This window comes from Pleurodeles waltl, chromosome 2_2 (assembly GCF_031143425.1).
Source record: "Pleurodeles waltl isolate 20211129_DDA chromosome 2_2, aPleWal1.hap1.20221129, whole genome shotgun sequence".
In the NCBI taxonomy this organism is placed as follows: Eukaryota; Metazoa; Chordata; class Amphibia; order Caudata; family Salamandridae; genus Pleurodeles; species Pleurodeles waltl.
In genome coordinates this window covers 715,292,738-715,313,923 of record NC_090439.1, presented here as the reverse complement: position 1 = coordinate 715,313,923, position 21,186 = coordinate 715,292,738, and the positions used below count along the sequence as shown (strand labels likewise).

Below are 21,186 nucleotides of genomic sequence, written 5' to 3'. Positions count from 1 at the left end.
AACCCATCTGCTGTTAGGAAAGAAATGGAAGAAAAACAGAGCTCCCTAGGTCCTCTTGATACTGAGTACCTCTGAGCAACAGGCAGCCGGTTTACAATATCAGCCAAATCAAAGTACTATACAAACACCATCAATTAAGCCACCATCAATTAAGCCACCAAAGGAAGCATAACGCTGTTTAAGACAGTAAAGTACTACATCAACCCCTTTCCGGATCCACCTATTCTTCACTCCAGAGAAAACAGAAATGCCATCAACCTCTTCTTCAGTGAAAAAACTACAGAAGATCCATCAGAAGATCAACTATAACAAGCCTGCTTGATGTCTTACTCCCACCCCTTTCCACAGAGTACCTAAAATGGTCAGCCTTCAAAGCCTTTTCTCTCTCAGATCTTGCTGACATACTCAATTCACTCAAGGCCAGTTATTATGCAGATTATGTTGTACCATTATTCTCCATCAAAGCTCCCTCTGGGGATGTTTTCTTACTCCTATCCTACCACTTCCAATGCCTCCCTCATGCTAGGCTTTTCCCAGAAGCTCTCAAGACAGGCCAACGCATTCCACTTTTAAAGAAACTTACTCTAGTCTCTGATGACCCCACCTGTTACCGGGGTATCATTCATCTACCATTCATCAGCAGTATCACTGAAAAAGCAGTCTATGTCCAACTCCAAGATCACATCAGCTCCAACCATCTCCTGAACGATTAGCAGTCTAGCTTCAGATTACGTTGCAAGCACAGAGACCTCTACTGTACACATCCTAGGCAATGCCCTCTTGACCATAGCTGAAGATCACCCCAGCTGAAAATGACTCCTGCCTCCTGATATTGCTGGACCTCTCAACTGTCTGATACAGTCTACAATCACACTCATATATGTACCCTCACATCTCGAATGGGATTCACTGGAAATGTTCTTTCCAACCAACACCAGTTTGTTGACATGGGCAACTACAGATCACAAAAGATCCCTCTCTGTTACATGTGAAGTCCTCTGTGTTCTATTCTGTGTGACGTCATCTTCAACTTTACATGCAGCCGCTTGGTGCTCTAATCACAGAAAATAGCATCAGGTTTTGACAATGTGCTGATGATACACCACTCTACCTGAAAGTCTCCTATGCTTCAAAAATCCAAAGCCTCAAACACTGCTTGCACATCAGCCAGACATGGATGTCAATCGTCTACCTGAAGCTCAACCCAACTAAGGTAGAATTCCTGTTTTTTGCCTAGAAGAACTACTAACAAAGAGTAGTACAAACCTGGCTCAATGACAGGAACCTTGACAGCTTCAAAGCCCAACTGTCACTAAATACCAAGTAATTTGGATGTACCCTGGACATCAATCACACCTTCAAAGAACTAATTGCCAAAACAACAAAAATGGTGTCGTAGAAGGCCTTCTCTCTTATAAGGAAAGTCAAACCATTTCTTCCAGAAAGCAACTTCAAGAATTACTGTTCAAGCCTTATACACTCACATCTGTATGGGGGCAATGCCCTATTCCAGGTCTCCCAGACTCCACAATGACACCCCTTAGGGACATCGTACACCCCACAGCATGTCTCATTACCCCCACCTTGAGGGAACTCCACTGGCTCCCCTTGCCTGCCAAAAAAAACTTCAAAACCACCCTCATCATTTATTTACAAAATCATCATGACCAGCACCCACTCTTTAATTGGAGAAAAGCTCACCACTTGTGGTAGTTCTAGTCATACCACAGGAAGGACACCATCAGACTGCAGAGTAAAAGGTGTAAACAATAATACACAAGACAACAGGCCTTTTCCATCTTTGCAACCAGGATCTGGAACAACATCCTCTGAATCTACCAGGAATGCCCCAGCACTGCTCCAATTTAGGAATGAGTTGAAGCCCCACCTCTTTAAAGAATACTACATCACAATACATTTACCACCATAACCCAGCTTCCTCTCCGATTACTGGTTGACTTTATGCTTGTCTTTGACAAGGTACAACACACTGTCATCTTTTGGCTAGTTTCACACTATAGATACACCAGATACATACACAAACATACAAGTAGGTTTAAATTTCCCCATCAACATACCCTGAAGCCCCAAACCCACACTTCCAGAGCAGATGTCTGTTATCTTCTGGATAGCCCATTACAGAAAGGAACCTCGTCCCTGGTTGAAAATGTACACAGGATTCGCTGAGAACTGATTGCCATCTCATATCCCATTGATGCCATACCTCGGCTCTCCTCATCTTTTAAATTACCAGTTCAATAAACTCACAGCGTGTAGTTAGAAGTATCCCCACCCCTGATGCCTTTCTTGATTCTGAGGGAAAGTATTGTTTCATGAACAGGTGTAGTAAACATTATCCCCTGGTACTTTTGTGCAAGATGTGTCTCCTGGAAAAAGCATATGTCAACTTTTTAGGCAGATGCATCCAGTAGGGGGTCTCGGATGCTTGACCAGGCTATTCAGGCCCCTTATGTTGTTTGCAGCAAATTTCAATACCATTACTCCATCTGCGCAATTCCTTGAGCTCTAACCTACAATCCCATAGCTTGCCTCTAGTACAGCCTAGTGGGGGGTAAGGTTTCTGCTATATCTTGATTACATATGATTCTACCACCATCCCTTCTCCCTTCTTAACAAGAACTATAATCAATATTTCCAACAATACTGATACCTTAGCAATCTTGAAAATACTCCTATAAATCACCCCTTCAGGAACAAGGAGATCGTCTTACCCTTTTAATCTAATAGAAAGTATTTCAGGGTGTCTAGCCTTTAACATGCTGAATCAGTGAAGCTTCAACTTAACACCCAATCTGTGTTTACAGCCACCAATTTCAGTAGGCCTGCTGCCCTGTGATCACTACTATAAATCACCCCTTCAGGAACAAGGAGATTGTCCTACCCTTTTAATGGGGTGGCCTGGAATCTAATAGAAAGTATTTGAGGGTGACTAGCCTTGTACATGCTGAATCAGTGAAGCTTCCACTTAACACCCAACCTGTGTTTAGATCACCAATTTCAATGGCCTGCTGCCCTGTGATGTTCCCAAGTGCAGCTCAAGGTGCATATTTTGGATCATAGGTGTCTATTTTGTCAGTTCTCATCAATCTTTTGATTTTGAGTCAGAGTTTCTGATAGCCCTGCACAGATGTTCAATGACGCACTGTTACCTCATCGGAATCCAGACAATTCCTTCTTACCCACCAGGAGAACTTATTCCACCTCTCTCAAAAAAACAGGGGGTTTCTCTTGCAAGCTCCAGTACCCCAGGGAGTGGGTCTTATATCACCCTCTGAATGTAGTCCCTGAGCATATTGAGTGTCCTTCAGGCACAGTGCTTCCCTTCTCATTGAAAAATGAGCATAAAAAGGCCCCATATATACTTGATGCCTTTGCCTCATAGGTGATCTGCAACAGGCTGGAGGGTGGTACTCTTTTCTAGACTCACTGTTGCCAGGTTTAGGAAGATTTTCAGTTGCAGACCTGTTGTAAAAGATCTGGTCTATTTAGCATGTTTGTTAATAATCATCTCTTTATCACTAAAGAGATACATGGGAGCTTCTGTCTTTTGTCAATGGTACCATTCTGTGCGTTCTGCCAATCTTCATCAGGTCCTTCTCTACTCTCCAGAATGGCATCAAACAGACCCATCATCTATTTATCTATGGTGTCACCTTCTACTGCATGAGGAGCATCTAGGATGCAGATATGGTTTCTTCTTGAGTGGTTTCCTAAATCTTTGCACTCTCTGCCATCAACATGCTAACCTATATTCTCTCCTAACTTATTCACTGTGAGGAATTGGGGTGTTAGTTGACTGGGATGTGAGTCCTGGTCAAGCAAAAACCACAATCCTTTGCAGGGTGAACCACAAAAAGTCACTAAACTAACCTGTGCTTAGCCCTCAGCAGCCTGGCACAAAAGGCAGTCAGGCTTACCTTACAAGCTATGTGTAAATTATTTCTGCACAACACAAACAATAGTACAAAATGGAAAACACCACACCAATTTATAAAAGCAGAGTAAATTTTAATAAATTATCTGACACCAAAGCAACAAGAAACCAATCAGTAGAACAAGAGTTAGGAATTTTTAAGTCTTAAGTGAAATATAGCACCTAAAAGATCACAGCGCCAACCAAGGACATCTAGTCGCATGGGACTGGGTCAAAGTCATAAGTTAAGGCCGACTGCGATGGAGCGTCGTTCGGATACCAGAAGAGGATTGGCCTGGTCAGTGCTTACCTTTGGACTTACAAATACTCTTGAAGAAAAATGACTGAGAAGGTAAAGTTCAGCAGGACAAGGCTGCAGGAAGTTCCAAGGAGGGAGCGTTGTCATCGGATGGCCGTGGGTCAAAGATTTCTATGTTTGACTTAGTCACCAAAATGGAAGTCAGAAAACTCCAGTGTAGCAAAGCAAAGGGCTGCAGCAGAAGACAGCTCCACGAGGTAGGATACCCCTTTGGCACATCCCGCTGAAATAAATTTGCTGCTGCAGAGAAGAACATAGCTGGAGAAGTCACAAAGCCAATCTGACCGGCAACGCACCTTGGGTGGATAGGCGAGCAGGTTGGTTCCTGTCTCCTCCTGGTCCTCAGAGCACTTTTTGGCCAAATTTTGTCCAAGTTCTAAGTTTTAGAAATTGTCCATCTGGGCACGTTTAGCACCACAACCAAGGGTCCAGGACTGGTGGGACACTGAGTCCAGGTGAGGGTTCAAGGTGGTGAGTGCCTTTTATGCTCCAGTGATTATGAACACAAAGCCAGCAAGCTAGCCCTTGGAGTCACTGATGGTGGCCCTGGGTGCAGATTGAGATGCAGGGCTGGGCTTCTGTAATGGAGTGTGTCATCACAGTCATCGGAGGTGGCTCTCACTGTGGCCTTTCCTAGGCCCTTTTTCACATTTGTGTCTTCCGGAAGGCTCCATGTTGCAGTGTATGTTTTATGTTTGGGGTTTTTCTACATTATCCCCCAGTCATAGCTAGAGGAAAGGAGAAAAAACTATTGGGGCTAGATCAGTGAATGCAGCAAGAGTATGTGCAAGATACTGGCTTATATCTTGCCCCGAAGGAGTGATGTGATGTTGACACTCACTTTGTACTTACACCTACTGCATCGGTACCTAAGGGAGGAAGTCCAAGAGGTAAAAAGTGGCTATATGCAGCAGACAAGCTCAGCAGTGGATCTCCCTGCTGCCACTGCAACCTACCATTATATGTCGACTGAGTCTTTGAGCGCTTGAGAGGAATGTAGTCTTAGCAAAAGGGAGGGTTTATGATCTGCTATAAGGGATTCAGTGTGGCTGGGTTTTCTATACTGTTGCACTTGCCAGTTTCTGGATACTTCACATCTACAATGTAGAATCACCTGAATCCACACACACAAACTAGGGGAATAAACACTTTTGGAGCCCCAAGCTGCAAGTGGGTTATGTATGTAAGGAGAGGCAAGTGTTAATGTGGTGGATCAATAGTTAGCTAGAACTGCTCTTTGATTGGTTTCACACTACGTTATCCTGTATGAGTGGTACATTTAGCATCTTCCTAGATCCTCTTCTCAAAGGTACTTGTGGTGCTGTTGAGAACAATGTTGACTGGTGGGTTTAAGTATGCATCCTTAGGATAGTGGAGTAACAAAAGTTGAGAGGGCCTCCCTGCAAAGAACAAGGAGAGGCCTGCCTCTGGGCTCACTCAGGAGCTCTCAAGCTCAGGTGCTGTGCCGAGGGCCCACTCCCCCCACACCGCAGGGGCTGTGGGGGCCTTTGTTATGCCACTGCCTTAGGAGTTGAAATTACCATAAAATATGGAAGCCGTGTTCTAGCTGGAGGGTGAGAAGGGGAATTAAAACATAGAGAACGCAGCAGTACCCACTGCAGTAGCTGCCTGTGGTGTTCTGTAATCAAAGGATGATGAGGTGTTGCAGAAAGTTGTTGCTAAGACAGAATTCCTGTGTCAGTAGGACTCAGAACCAGCTGAATGTTGTACGTTGTTGTGGCGGGGGGGTCTGTTGCTTTACTCTTTTAACTCGTCACACAAAGATACGCGAGCCTTCTTCCTGGAACTTAATATTGGTGACGAGTGACATGCTTCTTCTACGCTTTTTACAGATAATAGATTGCAGCTCGCTTCTGGGATTGTGGAGGAGTTCTTGAGGGCAAGAGGCATAAGAAATAAGAAGGCAGCACTGTACCATCCAGAAAGCAATGATGTAGTGGAACATTTTATAAAGGTTTTGAAGGAGAGTTTGCAGCATTCTTTGGTGAGTGATGTGAATTGGGAATGCGAGTTGAGGAAAAAGGTACCGAAATATTGTTTCACTCCACACTTCTCCACGCGCATCACATCATTCAAATTGTTTAAAGGAAGGATTTCTAGTAGTGAGCTGGTTCCTGTGTGGGTGAATGAGAAAAGAGTTAATGATCAAGTAGGCAATGTGGATAGGTAGAAGGAAAGAGAGCACAAGGTGAGAAGAGAACTTTATGATGAGAGGAAAGCTGTCAAGAAAACAGCTGTGCAAGTTGGGGATTGGATAAAAAAGAAAGTGTTACTTACCTGTAACTCCCATTCTCAAGTATTGGTATCTTTCATAGATTCACATGCTTGAATCATTCCCTGTCGTCAAAGTAGGAGTCCCATTGTATCATAGTAAGCAGTTTATACCAGTATATATCAGTATAATAGGTTGTAAAGGGAATACAAAGGTCAGCTTAATAGCCTATCTATGTCTTTTTTAGAAAAAGACAAAAGATGAATAATGACCAATCAGGCGACAGCACCCTTTAGAATACTCCCAACAGAGGCATTTTCCCTGAGATGTTCAAAGCACTAGAGAGATAAACCTCACTGACCAAGAAGGAGAGCCTCTTAAAGGAGGAAGGTGGGTTGCATGTGAATCTTTGAAACATAACAACACTGGAGAACAATAGTTACAGCTAAGTAACACATTTTTCTCCAGTATTGGGGTATCTTTCATAGATTCACATGCTTGAATCCGAATAATTAGCTGTGAAATATCTATCTATCTATATCTATATCAATCTATATATGAGTAGTACATATAGCATCTTCCTAGATCCTCTTCTCAAAGGTACTTGTGGTGCTGTTGAGAACAATGTCGACTGGTGGTTTAAGTATGCATCCTTAGGACAGTGGAGTAACAAGAGTTGAGAGGTGTAGGAAAGTACCATCTTGCCTGGCATGTTACCCCCATATTTCACTGTATATATGTTGTTTTAGTTGTATGTGTCACTGGGACCCTGCCAGCCAGGGCCCCAGTGCTCATAAGTGTGCCCTGTATGTGTTACCTGTGTTATGACTAACTGTCTCACTGAGGCTCTGCTAATCAGAACCTCAGTGGTTATGCTCTCTCATTTCTTTCAAATTGTCACTAACAGGCTAGTGACCAATTTTACCAATTTACATTGGCATACTGGAACACCCTTATAATTCCCTAGTATATGGTACTGAGGTACCCCAGGGTATTGGGGTTCCAGGAGATCCCTATGGGCTGCAGCATTTCTTTTGCCACCCATAGGGAGCTCTGACAATTCTTACACAGGCCTGCCACTGCAGCCTGAGTGAAATAACGTCCACGTTATTTCACAGCCATTTTACACTGCACTTAAGTAACTTATAAGTCACCTATATGTCTAACCTTTACCTGGTAAAGGTTGGGTGCTAAGTTACTTAGTGTGTGGGCACCCTGGCACTAGCCAAGGTGCCCCCACATTGTTCAGGGCCAATTCCCCAGACTTTGTGTGTGCGGGGACACCATTACACGCGTGCACTACACATAGGTCACTACCTATGTGTAGCTTCACAATGGTAACTCCGAATATGGCCATGTAACATGTCTATGATCATGGAATTGCCCCCTCTATGCCATCCTGGCATTGTTGGCACAATCCCATGATTCCACGGGTCTCTAACACAGACCCGGGTACTGCCAAACTGCCTTTTCAGGGGTTTCACTGCAGCTGCTGCTGCTACCAACCCCTCAGACAGGTTTCTGCCCTCCTGGGGTCCAGCCAGGCTTGGCCCAGGATGGCAGAACAAAGGACTTCCTCAGAGAGAGGGTGTTACACCCTCTCCCTTTGGAAAAAGGTGTTAAGGCAGGGGAGGAGTAGCCTCCCCCAGCCTCTGGAAATGCTTTCATGGGCACAGATGGTGCCCATTTCTGCATAAGCCAGTCTTCACCGGTTCAGGGACGCCTCAGCCCTGCTCTGGCGCGAAACTGGACAAAGGAAAGGGGAGTGACCACTCCCCTGACCTGCACCTCCCCTGGGAGGTGCCCAGAGCTCCTCCAGTGTGCTCCAGACCTCTGCCATCTTGGAAACAGAGGTGCTGCTGGCACACTGGACTGCTCTGAGTGGCCAGGGCCAGCAGGTGACGTCAGAGACTCCTTCTGATAGGCTCCTTCAGGTGTTGCTAGCCTATCTTCTCTCCTAAGTAGCCAAACCCTCTTTTCTGGCTATTTGGGGTCTCTGCTTTGGGGATTTCCTTAGATAACGAATGCAAGAGCTCATCAGAGTTCCTCTGCATCTCTCTCTTCACCTTCTGCCAAGGAATCGACTGCTGACCGCGCTGGAAGCCTGCAAAACTGCAACAAAGTAGCGAAGACGACTACTGCAACTCTGTAACGCTGATCCTGCCGCCTTCTCGACTGTTTTCCTGGTGGTGCATGCTGTGGGGGTAGTCTGCCTCCTCTCTGCACTAGAAGCTCCGAAGAAATCTCCCGTGGGTCGACGGAATCTTCCCCCTGCAACCACAGGCACCAAAGAACTGCATCACCGGTACCCTGGGTCTCCTCTCAGCATGACGAGCGAGGTCCCTTGAATCCAGCAACTCTGTCCAAGTGACTCCCACAGTCCAGTGACTCTTCAGTCCAAGTTTGGTGGAGGTAAGTCCTTGCCTCCCCACGCCAGACTGCATTGCTGGGAACCGCGACTTTTGCAGCTACTCCGGCCTCTGTGCACTTCCGGCGGAAATCCTTTGTGCACAGCCAAGCCTGGGTCCACGGCACTCTAACCTGCATTGCACGACCTCCTGAGTTGTCCTCCGGCGACGTGGGACTCCTTTGTGTAACTTCGGGTGAGCACCGTTTCACTCCTCTTTGTAGTGCCTGTTCCGGCACTTCTGTGGGTGCTGCCTGCTTCTGAGAGGGCTCCTCGTCCTGCTGGGTGCCCCCTCTGTCCCCTGACGCAATTGGCGACATCCTGGTCCCTCCTGGGCCACAGCAGCATCCAAAAACCGAAACCACATGACTTGCAGCTAGCAAGGCTTGTTTGCGGTCTTTCTTCAGGAAAACACTTCTGCACGACTCTCCACGGCGTGGGGCATCCATCCTCCAAAGGGGAAGTCTCTAGCCCTTGTCGTTCCTGCAGAATCTTCAGCTTCTACTGTCCAGTAGCAGCTTCTTTGCACCCACAGCTGGCATTTCCTGGGCATCTGCCCATCTCCGACTTGCTTGTGACTTTTGGACTTGGTCCCCTTGTTCCACAGGTACCCTCGTTTGGAAATCTATTGTTGTTGCATTGCTGATTTGTGTCTTTCCTGCAGAGTTCCCTATCACGACTTCTGTGCTCTTTGGGGAACTTTAGTGCACTTTGCACTCACTTTTCAGGGTCTTGGGGTGGGCTATTTTTCTAACCCTCACTGTTTTCTTACAGTCCCAGCGACCCTCTACAAGGTCACATAGGTTTGGGGTCCATTCGTGGTTCGCATTCCACTTTTGGAGTATATGGTTTGTGTTGCCCCTATCCCTATGTGTCCCCATTGCATCCTATTGTAACTATACATTGTTTGCACTGTTTTCTAATACTATACTGCATATTTTTGGTATTGTGTACATATATCTTGTGTATATTTGCTATCCTCATACTGAGGGTACTCACTGAGATACTTTTGGCATATTGTCATAAAAATAAAGTACCTTTATTTTTAGTATATCTGTGTATTGTGTTTTCTTATGATATTGTGCATATGACACTAGTGGTACTGTAGGAGCTTCACTCGTCTCCTAGTTCAGCCTAAGCTGCTCTGCTAAGCTACCATTATCTATCAGCCTAAGCTGCTAGACACCCTATACACTAATAAGGGATACCTGGGCCTGGTGCAGGGCGTAAGTACCCCTTGGTACTCACTACAAGCCAGTCCAGCCTCCTACATTTGTTGTGCAGTGGTGGGATAAGTGCTTTGTAACTACTTACCACTTTTGTCATAGTACTTTTCATAAGAGAAAAATATACAAAACAAGTTCAGTGTATGTACACCTAACCAAAAAGTTTTGCATTTCTTTTCTCACCTCTTTTCTAAAGTGCTGAAAAGTACCTCAAACTTTCTAAAAAGTTCTTAAAAAGTTTTAAAAGTTTTTTTCTGTCCTTCCAAAAGTTCTGAAAAACTTTTTTCTCACTTTTTCTATCACTTAAACACTTTCTAAAATGTCTGGCACAGGCCAAACTGTTGATCTGTCCAAACTTGCTTATGATAACCTTAGCTGGAAAGAAGCAAGGAGTCTCTGCATAGAAAGAGGTTTAAGTGTAAGGAAGAATCCCTCTAGAGAACTGTTGGTAAATATGCTTGTTGAACAGGATAAGGCCAGAGCTGGCACCCCTGTTGATAAGTTAGCTGATGGTTCCCACTCTGATTCTGGGGCACCCCTAGCAAAAGAGGTGGGAGGGAAACTTCCAAGCCTGCCCCCTAGCAAGCCACCTAGCATAGCTGGTACTGATGTAGAGTCACACCATACTGATAGTGTGGTCTCACATCACAGTAAGAGTATCCCTTCTCATCATAGTAGAAGTGCTGTTTCTGTTAGTCAAGCTATTAGGGTGCCTTCTGTTAGGGCCAGGTCTCCTTCTGTTCTATCTCAGCATACTTCTGTCTCTAGACATGCCTCACCCACCCACCCTGATAACAGAGTGTTAGAAAGGGAGCTCAATGAGAGTGGAACAAACCAGACTGAAGCTCAAGAAGCAACAGCTGGATTTGGATAGGCAGTCCTTAGAGGTGGAAAGAGAAAGACAGAAATTGGGTTTAGAAACCCATGGTGGCAGCAGCATTCCCCATAGTCATCCTGCAAAAGAGCATGATTCTAGGAATCTGCACAAGATAGTTCCCCCTTATAAGGAGGGGGATGACATTAACAAGTGGTTTGCTGCACTTGAGAGGGCCTGTGTTGTACAGGATGTCCCTCAAAGGCAGTGGGCTGCTATCCTTAGGCTATCATTTAGTGGAAAGGGTAGGGATAGGCTCCTTACTGTGAAAGAAAGTGATGCCAATAATTTTGCAGTTCTTAAGAATGCACTCCTAGATGGTTATGGCTTAACAACTGAACAGTAAAGGATGACGTTCAGAGAAACCAAAAAGGAGTCTTCACAAGACTGGGTAGACTTTGTTGACCATTCAGTGAAGGCCTTGGAGGGGTGGTTACATGGCAGTAAAGTTACTGATTATGAAAGCCTGTATAACTTAATCCTGAGAGAGCATATACTTAATAACTGTGGTGGTCATTCTAACCCTGGCGGTAAAAACCGCCAGGGCGAATGACCGCGGTAGCACCGCCAACAGGCTGGCGGTGCACCGCTGGGCATTCTGACTGCGGCGGTTCAGCCGCGGCCAGAAACGGAAAGTCGGCGGTGTACCGCCGACTTCCCGCTGCCCTTGAGAATCCTCCATGGCGGCGGAGCGCGCTCCGCCGCCATGGGGATTCTGACACCCCCTACAGCCATCCTGTTCCTGGCGGGTCTCCCGCCAGGAACAGGATGGCGGTAGGGGGTGCCGCGGGGCCCCTGGGGGCCCCTGCAGTGCCCATGCCAATGGCATGGGCACTGCAGGGGCCCCCGTAAGAGGGCCCCAAAAAGAATTTCAGTGCCTAGCAGACACTGAAATTCGCGACGGGTGCTACTGCACCCGTCTCACTCCAGCAACTCCGCCAGCTCCATTCGGAGCCGGCTTCATCGTTGCTGGGTCTTTCCCGCTGTGCTGGCGGGCGGCCTTTTGGCGGTCGCCCGCCAGCACAGCGGGAAAGCCAGAATGGCCGCCGCGGTCTTGTGACCGCGGTGCGGTCTTTTGGCGGTAACCGCATGGCGGGCGGCGACCGCCGCCCGCCGCGGTTAGACTCACCGCCTGTGTGTCTGATTTGTTGCACCAGTACCTGGTGGACTCTGATCTGACCTCTCCCCAAGAATTGGGAAAGAAGGCAGACAAATGGGTCAGAACAAGGGTGAACAGAAAAGTTCATACAGGGGGTGACAAGCATGGCAACAAGAAGAAGGATGGTAAGTCTTCTGACAAGGGTGGGGACAAATCTAAAAATGAGTCTTCATTAGGCCCACAAAAACACTTTGGTGGAGGTGGTGGGTCCAAATCCTCTTCAAATCAAAACAAAGAAAAGAAACCATGGTGCTATTTATGTAAAATAAAAGGCCATTGGACAACAGATCTCAGTTGTCCAAAGAAAAGCACCAAGCCTCCTACCACTACAACCCCTACTGCTACACCTAGTGTCCCTACTAATAGCAGTGGTGGTGGGAGCAAACCTACTAATAGCCAATCCAAGGGAGCAGCTGGGCTCACTTTTGGTAACTTAGTTGGGGTTGGTCTTGTTAGGGAGACCACATAGGCTGTGTTAGTCTCTGAGGGGGCTATTGATTTAGCCACCTTAGTTGCTTGTCCCCTTAACATGGATAAGTACAAGCAACTACCCCTAATAAATGGTGTTGAGGTTCAGGCCTACAGGGACACAGGTGCCAGTGTTACAATGGTAATAGAGAAACTGGTCCACCCTGAACAACACCTAGTTGGTCACCAGTACCATGCTCACAACAACACACTTAGCCACCCCATGGCTGTTGTAAATCTCAACTGGGGGGGGGGGGTTACTGGTCCAAAGAAAGTTGTGGTTGCCTCAAATTTACCTGTAGACTGTCTACTTGGAAATGATTTAGAGACATCAGCTTGGTCAGATGTGGAGTTGGAGGCCCATGCAGCAATGCTGGGCATTCCAGGGCATATTTTTGCTTTGACAAGGGCTCAGGCCAAAAAGCAAAAAGGACAGGGTGACTTGGATCCTGGAAGAATGGACCAAGTGCTCCCTAAAGCTAGGGCTAGTAGAAGTAAAGCACTACCTACTATCCCTCCCTCTACAGTGGATTCTTCTTCTGAGGAAGACGAATTTCCACCCTGTGCAGAACCTACACCAGAGGAGCTGGAAGCAGACACTGCTGAGCTTTTGGGTGAAGGGGGGCCTGCCAGGGAGGAGCTGAGTGTGGCACAGCAAACCTGTCCCACACTAGAGGGTCTAAGGCAGCAAGCTGTCAAACAAGCAAATGGGGATGTCAGTGACTCTCACAGAGTTTACTGGGAGGACAATCTTCTGTACACTGAAGCAAGGGATCCAAAACCTGGAGCTGCCAGGAGATTGGTGATTCCTCAGGAGTACAGAAAGTTCCTCCTAACTCTAGCCCACGACATTCCCTTAGCTGGCATTTGGGGCAAATTAAAACTTGGGACAGGCTTGTTCCCCTGTTTCATTGGCCTAGAATGTCAGAGGACACAAAGGAATTTTGTAAGTCCTGTGAAACCTGTCAAGCCAGTGGCAAGACAGGTGGCACTCCAAAGGCACCCCTTATTCCACTGCCTGTGGTTGGGGTTCCCTTTGAAAGGGTAGGGGTTGACATAATTGGCCCCCTTGACCCTCCTACTGCTTCAGGCAATAGGTTTATCTTGGTGGTAGTGGACCATGCCACCAGATATCCTGAAGCAATTCCTCTAAGGACCACTACAGCTCCTGCAGTGGCAAAGGCCCTCCTGGGAATCTTTTCCAGGGTGGGCTTCCCAAAAGAGGTGGTATCAGACAGGGGAAGCAATTTCATGTCTGCTTACTTAAAGGCCATGTGGAAGGAGTGTGGTGTTACATACAAGTTCACCACACCCTATCATCCACAAACAAATGGACTGGTGGAGAGATTTAACAAAACTCTCAAAGGCATGATTATGGGACTCCCTGAAAAACTCCGCAGGAGATGGGATATCCTTTTACCATGCCTCCTTTTTGCTTACAGGGAGGTACCCCAGAAAGGAGTGGGCTTCAGCCCCTTTGAACTCCTATTTGGGCACCCTGTGAGAGGTCCTCTAACACTTGTTAAGGAGGGTTGGGAACAACCTTTAAAAACTCCAAAGCAAGACAGAGTGTACTATGTACTTGGCCTCAGATCAAGGATGGCTGAGTACATGAAAAAGGCCAGTAAAAACCTTCAGGCCAGCCAAGAGCTCCAAAAGCAATGGCATGACCAGAAGGCTGTTTTGGTTCAGTACCAACCAGGGCAGAAAGTGTGGGTCTTGGAGCCTGTGGCCCCAAGAGCACTCCAAGATAAATGGAGTGGACCCCACACAATTGTTGAGAAAAAGGGTGAAGTCACCTACTTAGTTGACTTAGGCACTGCCAGGAGTCCCCTTAGGGTGCTCCATGTCAATCGCCTGAAACCCTACTATGACAGGGCTGATCTCACCCTGCTCATGGCAACAGATGAGGGACAGGAAGAAGAGAGTGACCCTCTCCCTGATCTCTTCTCTTCCACAGAACAAGATGCTCTAGTGGAAGGGGTTGTACTGGCAGATTGTCTTACTGCTGAGCAAAAAGACCACTGCATAAATCTCCTGGGTCAGTTTTCTGAACTCTTTTCTACTGTGCCAGGCACCACTTCTTGGTGTGAGCACACTATAGATACTGGAGACAGCTTGCCTGTCAAAAGGAAGATCTATAGGCAGCCTGACCATGTCAGAGACTGCATAAAACAAGAGGTGCAGAAAATGTTAGAACTAGGAGTGGTTGAGCACTCTGAAAGTCCATGGGCCTCTCCTGTGGTACTTGTACCAAAACCTCATTCCAAGGATGGAAAGAAGGAAATGCGGTTTTGTGTAGACTATAGAGGTCTCAACCAAGTAACCAAAACTGATGCTCACCCTATACCCAAGGCAGATGAGCTCATAGATACACTGGCATCTGCCAAGTATCTAAGCACTTTTGACTTGACTGCAGGGTATTAGCAGATCAAATTATCAGAAGATGCAAAAGCAAAAACTGCATTTTCAACCATTGGAGGCCCTTACCAATTCACAGTAATGCCTTTTGGATTGAAAAATGCACCTGCCACTTTTCAAAGGTTGGTGAATACAGTCCTGCAAGGGCTGGAGGCTTTTAGTGCAGCATATCTGGACGATATAGCTGTCTTTAGCTCCAGTTGGGATGATCACCTGGTCCACCTATGGAAAGTTTTGGAGGCCCTGCAAAAGGCAGGCCTCACTATCAAGGCTTCAAAGTGCCAGATAGGGCAGGGGAAAGTGGTTTATCTGGGACACCTTGTTGGTGGAGAACAGATTGCACCACTTCAGGGGAAAATCCAAACTATTATAGATTGGGTTCCCCCTACTACTCAGACTCAGGTTAGAGCCTTTTTAGGCCTCACTGGGTACTATAGGAGGTTCATAAAGAACTATGGCTCCATTGCAGCCCCTCTTAATGACCTCACCTCAAAGAAAATGCCTAAGAAGGTATTGTGGACAGCTAGCTGTCAGAAAGCTTTTGAGGAGCTGAAGCAGGCCATGTGCTCTGCACCTGTCCTGAAAAGCCCCTGTTACTCCAAGAAATTCATTGTCCAAACTGATGCATCTGAATTAGGGGTAGGGGCAGTCATTTCACAACTTAATTCTGAGGGCCAGGATCAACCTGTTGCTTTTATCAGCAGGAGGTTGACCCCTAGAGAAAAGCGTTGGTCTGCCATAGAGAGGGAGGCCTTTGCTGTGGTCTGGGCACTGAAGAAGTTGAGACCATACCTGTTTGGCACTCACTTCATTGTTCAGACAGACCACAAACCTCTACTTTGGCTAAAACAAATGAAAGGTGAAAATCCTAAATTGTTGAGGTGGTCTATATCCCTACAGGGAATGGACTATACAGTGGAACATAGACCTGGGAGTACCCACTCCAATGCAGATGGACTCTCCAGATATTTCCACTTAGACAATGAAGACTCATCAGGTCATGGCTAGTCTTATTGTCCTTCGTTTGGGGGGGGGTTGTGTAGGAAAGTACCATCTTGCCTGGCATGTTACCCCCATATTTCACTGTATATATGTTGTTTTAGTTGTATGTGTCACTGGGACCCTGCCAGCCAGGGCCCCAGTGCTCATAAGTGTGCCCTGTATGTGTTACCTGTGTTATGACTAACTGTCTCACTGAGGCTCTGCTAATCAGAACCTCAGTGTTTATGCTCTCTCATTTCTTTCAAATTGTCACTAACAGGCTAGTGACCAATTTTACCAATTTACATTGGCATACTGGAACACCCTTATAATTCCCTAGTATATGGTACTGAGGTACCCAGGGTATTGGGGTTCCAGGAGATCCCTATGGGCTGCAGCATTTCTTTTGCCACCCATAGGGAGCTCTGACAATTCTTACACAGGCCTGCCACTGCAGCCTGAGTGAAATAACATCCACGTTATTTCACAGCCATTTTACACTGCACTTAAGTAACTTATAAGTCACCTATATATCTAACCTTTACCTGGTAAAGGTTGGGTGCTAAGTTACTTAGTGTGTGGGCACCCTGGCACTAGCCAAGGTGCCCCCACATTGTTTAGGGCCAATTCCCCGGACTTTGTGAGTGCGGGGACACCATTACACGCGTGCACTACACATAGGTCACTACCTATGTGTAGCTTCACAATGGTAACTCCGAATATGGCCATGTGACATGTCTATGTTCATAGAATTGCCCCCTCTATGCCATCCTGGCATTGTTGGCACAATCCCATGATCCCACAGGTCTCTAACACAGACCCGGGTACTGCCAAACTGCCTTTTCAGGGGTTTCACTGCAGCTGCTGCTGCTACCAACCCCTCAGACAGGTTTCTGCCCTCCTGGGGTCCAGCCAGGCTTGGCCCAGGATGGCAGAACAAAGGACTTCCTCAGAGAGAGGGTGTTACACCCTCTCCCTTTGGAAAAAGGTGTTAAGGCAGGGGAGGAGTAGCCCCCCCCAGCCTCTGGAAATGCTTTCATGGGCACAGATGGTGCCCATTTCTGCATAAGCCAGTCTTCACCGGTTCAGGGACCCCTCAGCCCTGCTCTGGCGCGAAACTGGACAAAGGAAAGGGGAGTGACCACTCCCCTGACCTGCACCTCCCCTGGGAGGTGCCCAGAGCTCCTCCAGTGTGCTCCAGACCTCTGCCATCTTGGAAACAGAGGTGCTGCTGGCACACTGGACTGCTCTGAGTGGCCAGGGCCAGCAGGTGACGTCAGAGACTCCTTCTGATAGGCTCCTTCAGGTGTTGCTAGCCTATCTTCTCTCCTAAGTAGCCAAACCCTCTTTTCTGGCTATTTAGGGTCTCTGCTTTGGGGATTTCCTTAGATAACGAATGCAAGAGCTCATCAGAGTTCCTCTGCATCTCTCTCGTCACCTTCTGCCAAGGAATCGACTGCTGACCGCGCTGGAAGCCTGCAAAACTGCAACAAAGTAGCGAAGACGACTACTGCAACTCTGTAACGCTGATCCTGCCGCCTTCTCGACTGTTTTCCTGGTGGTGCATGCTGTGGGGGTAGTCTGCCTCCTCTCTGCACTAGAAGCTCAGAAGAAATCTCTCGTGGGTCGACGGAATCTTCCCCCTGCAACCGCAGGCACCAAAGAACTGCATCACCGGTACCCTGGGTCTCCTCTCAGCATGACGAGCGAGGTCCCTTGAATCCAGCAACTCTGTCCAAGTGACTCCCACAGTCCAGTGACTCTTCAGTCCAAGTTTGGTGGAGGTAAGTCCTTGCCTCCCCACGCCAGACTGCATTGCTGGGAACCGCGACTTTTGCAGCTACTCCGGCCTCTGTGCACTTCCGGCGGAAATCCTTTGTGCACAGCCAAGCCTGGGTCCATGGCACTCTAACCTGCATTGCACGACCTCCTGAGTTGTCCTCCGGGGACGTGGGACTCCTTTGTGTAACTTCGGGTGAGCACCGTTTCACTCCTCTTCGTAGTGCCTGTTCCGGCACTTCTGCGGGTGCTGCCTGCTTCTGAGAGGGCTCCTCGTCCTGCTGGGTGCCCCCTCTGTCCCCTGACGCAATTGGCGACATCCTGGTCCCTCCTGGGCCACAGCAGCATCCAAAAACCGTAACCCCACGACTTGCAGCTAGCAAGGCTTGTTTGCGGTCATTCTTCAGGAAAACTCTTCTGCGCGACTCTCCACGGCGTGGGGCATCCATCCTCCAAAGGGGAAGTCCCTAGCCTTTGTCGTTCCCGCAGAATCTTCAGCTTCTACTGTCCAGTAGCAGCTTCTTTGCACCCACAGCTGGCATTTCCTGGGCATCTGCCCATCTCCGACTTGCTTGTGACTTTTGGACTTGGTCCCCCTGTTCCGCAGGTACCCTCGTTTGGAAATCCATCGTTGTTGCATTGCTGATTTGTGTCTTTCCTGCAGAATTCCCCTATCACGACTTCTGTGCTCTTTGGGGAACTTTAGTGCACTTTGCACTCACTTTTCAGGGTCTTGGGGTGGGCTATTTTTCTAACCCTCACTGTTTTCTTACAGTCCCAGCGACCCTCTACAAGGTCACATAGGTTTGGGGTCCATTCGTGGTTCGCATTCCACTTTTGGAGTATATGGTTTGTGTTGCCCCTATCCCTATGTGTCCCCATTGCATCCTATTGTAACTATACATTGTTTGCACTGTTTTCTAATACTATACTGCATATTTTTGGTATTGTGTACATATATCTTGTGTATATTTGCTATCCTCATACTGAGGGTACTCACTGAGATACTTTTGGCATATTGTCATAAAAATAAAGTACCTTTATTTTTAGTATATCTGTGTATTGTGTTTTCTTATGATATTGTGCATATGACACTAGTGGTACTGTAGGAGCTTCACTCGTCTCCTAGTTCAGCCTAAGCTGCTCTGCTAAGCTACCATTATCTATCAGCCTAAGCTGCTAGACACCCTATACACTAATAAGGGATACCTGGGCCTGGTGCAAGGTGTAAGTACCCCTTGGTACTCACTACAAGCCAGTCCAGCCTCCTACAAGAGGGCCCCCCTTCAAAGAACAAGGAGAGGCCCGCCTCTGGACTCACTCAGGAGCTCTCAAGCCTGGGTGCTGTGCTGAGGGCCCACTTCCCCCACACCGCAGGGGCTGCTGAGGCCTTTGTTATGCCACTGCCTTAGGAGTTGAAATGACCATAAAATATGGCAGCCGTGTTCTAGCTGGAGGGTGAGAAGGGGAATTAAAACATAGAGAACGCAGCAGTACCCACTGCAGTAGCTGCCTGTGGCGTTCTGTACTCAAAGGATGATGAGGTGTTGCAGAATGTAGAATTTGTTGCTAAGACAGAATTCCTGTGTCAGTAGGACTCAGACCCAGCTGACTGTTGGACGTATATATATATATATATATATATATATATATATATATATATCCCAAACCAAATGCTTAACCTCCGTGCGTACAGTGCAAGCGCCACATAAACAACATACAGCGGCTCCAGTCCACACAGAGTATTTATTTTGACAACATGTAACAGCAAACTACCTAACGCATTTCGGAGCCTTCGCTCCTTGCTCATGGGTTCAAGTAATTCCAAAACATTTCCTCTTCGTGAGGTTTTTAAAGTAAACTTCGATGTGATAACTAACACAAATGACAGACTAATACTCACACATTTATTGAAAACATGTCGGCCATTTTGGAACATTTAAGATTCTGTTATAAATTCGAATGTGTATATAATTTCACTCTATATTCTCTTACGATTTGATTTCTTATCTTAGTGCAATTATTTTTGGCACAAATTCAATGACTCAGGCTATACATCAACATTATTATGAAATTTCGTTAATATCACCATAAATAACGGCATTCAATCTTCGCTCAACATCTTTTATACATTTTAGTCTATTACTGCATTGATCATAATAAATCCAATGTGGCTGTAGAGCCTGCACTATTTAACAAAGTTAAGGAAGCATTTTTTACTTATTCATCTCAATACAATTTAATTGCTCAAATTCTAAAAACTAATGTAATTCAATTTCGCACTATAGTAAGAGAATTCCCCTAAAGAAGTTCCTACTTCCAAATCACTCTTTAAATCAAAATTATTGAACTCTCACAGGCCAACAAAAGGGTGCAGATATAATAGCTCTCCTGTATTTAAATTAAGTGCTTCAACCTCAGCTTCATCTTCACCCTGATAAATCAAAATTTATAATGTCGCTACCCTAACGCAGCCTTGCCTCTAATAAGTGGCCGGAATCAAGTGACAAATTGTGAATATTATTGAACTGAAGTTCCGGCCCGCCCCCACAATGGAGAAATTAGAAGCTGGTAACATCGAAGGGGAAGTTAACAGGTGTGAAACATGCTAACATGAAAGGATTGTTAACCCGCCGCCGCCAGATTTTTCATCTATCATGCTATGTGGTGAGTGCACAGCGAGAATTTTTTTTAAAGAATTTAAAATGAATGGACTCTTCTAATGTTACTTAAGCAAGGAGTACTGGAGTGCAGAGGCAAGCGGGTCTGACTTATATTAATAGTATGGGATAAAGTCAGATATCACAGTGCATGAGTTTATTATAATTCAAAAATTTTGTATTGTATTAAAGAGCATGATGGCAGCAAAAAGAGAAACTAAAAGGAGGAAAGCAGCTAAAAATCTGTTTGCATACACAGCAGGTAAACATGTTGGCTCTGATGTTTCAGGAGGTCAAAATGAAGAATTTGTTATAGGACAACTTTGGGAAAATCTGTGGAATATTTCCAAACAAGAGCAAGCCAAATAGTGGAAAGCCACCACATTACAAAAGAATGTGGAATGTGATAGAATACCGAGAGGATTAAGGATTTTTATTTTGCCAACATTAAGTAATCCTGATCCGGATATGATTGAAGAATGGGTGGCTAACAAGCATAATTGTTCAATTGTGATGTTGAAGATACTGATTAAATATGCTATGAGAGATGTTGAAAAATTGTCACAAGAAATAGATAAGTGTATGAAAACATTGAAAGAAAAATGTAGTGTTGAAGAATTTGATAAAGAAATGGAGATAGTAAATAATCGTCTTGAGAAACTGGAGGGAGAAATTATGGCCAAGAAACAACGAAAATTTCATAGGGATGAGGTTGACTATTAAAA

The 21,186-nt window shown here is 46.3% G+C and overlaps 1 protein-coding gene across 1 annotated transcript in view; it reads right to left on the bottom strand.

Annotated features, from left to right (window-relative positions):
* Positions 1-21,186, bottom strand: part of MCMDC2 (minichromosome maintenance domain containing 2) — a 1,221,288-nt gene that overhangs the window by 678,857 nt on the left and 521,245 nt on the right. The window lies entirely within an intron of this gene.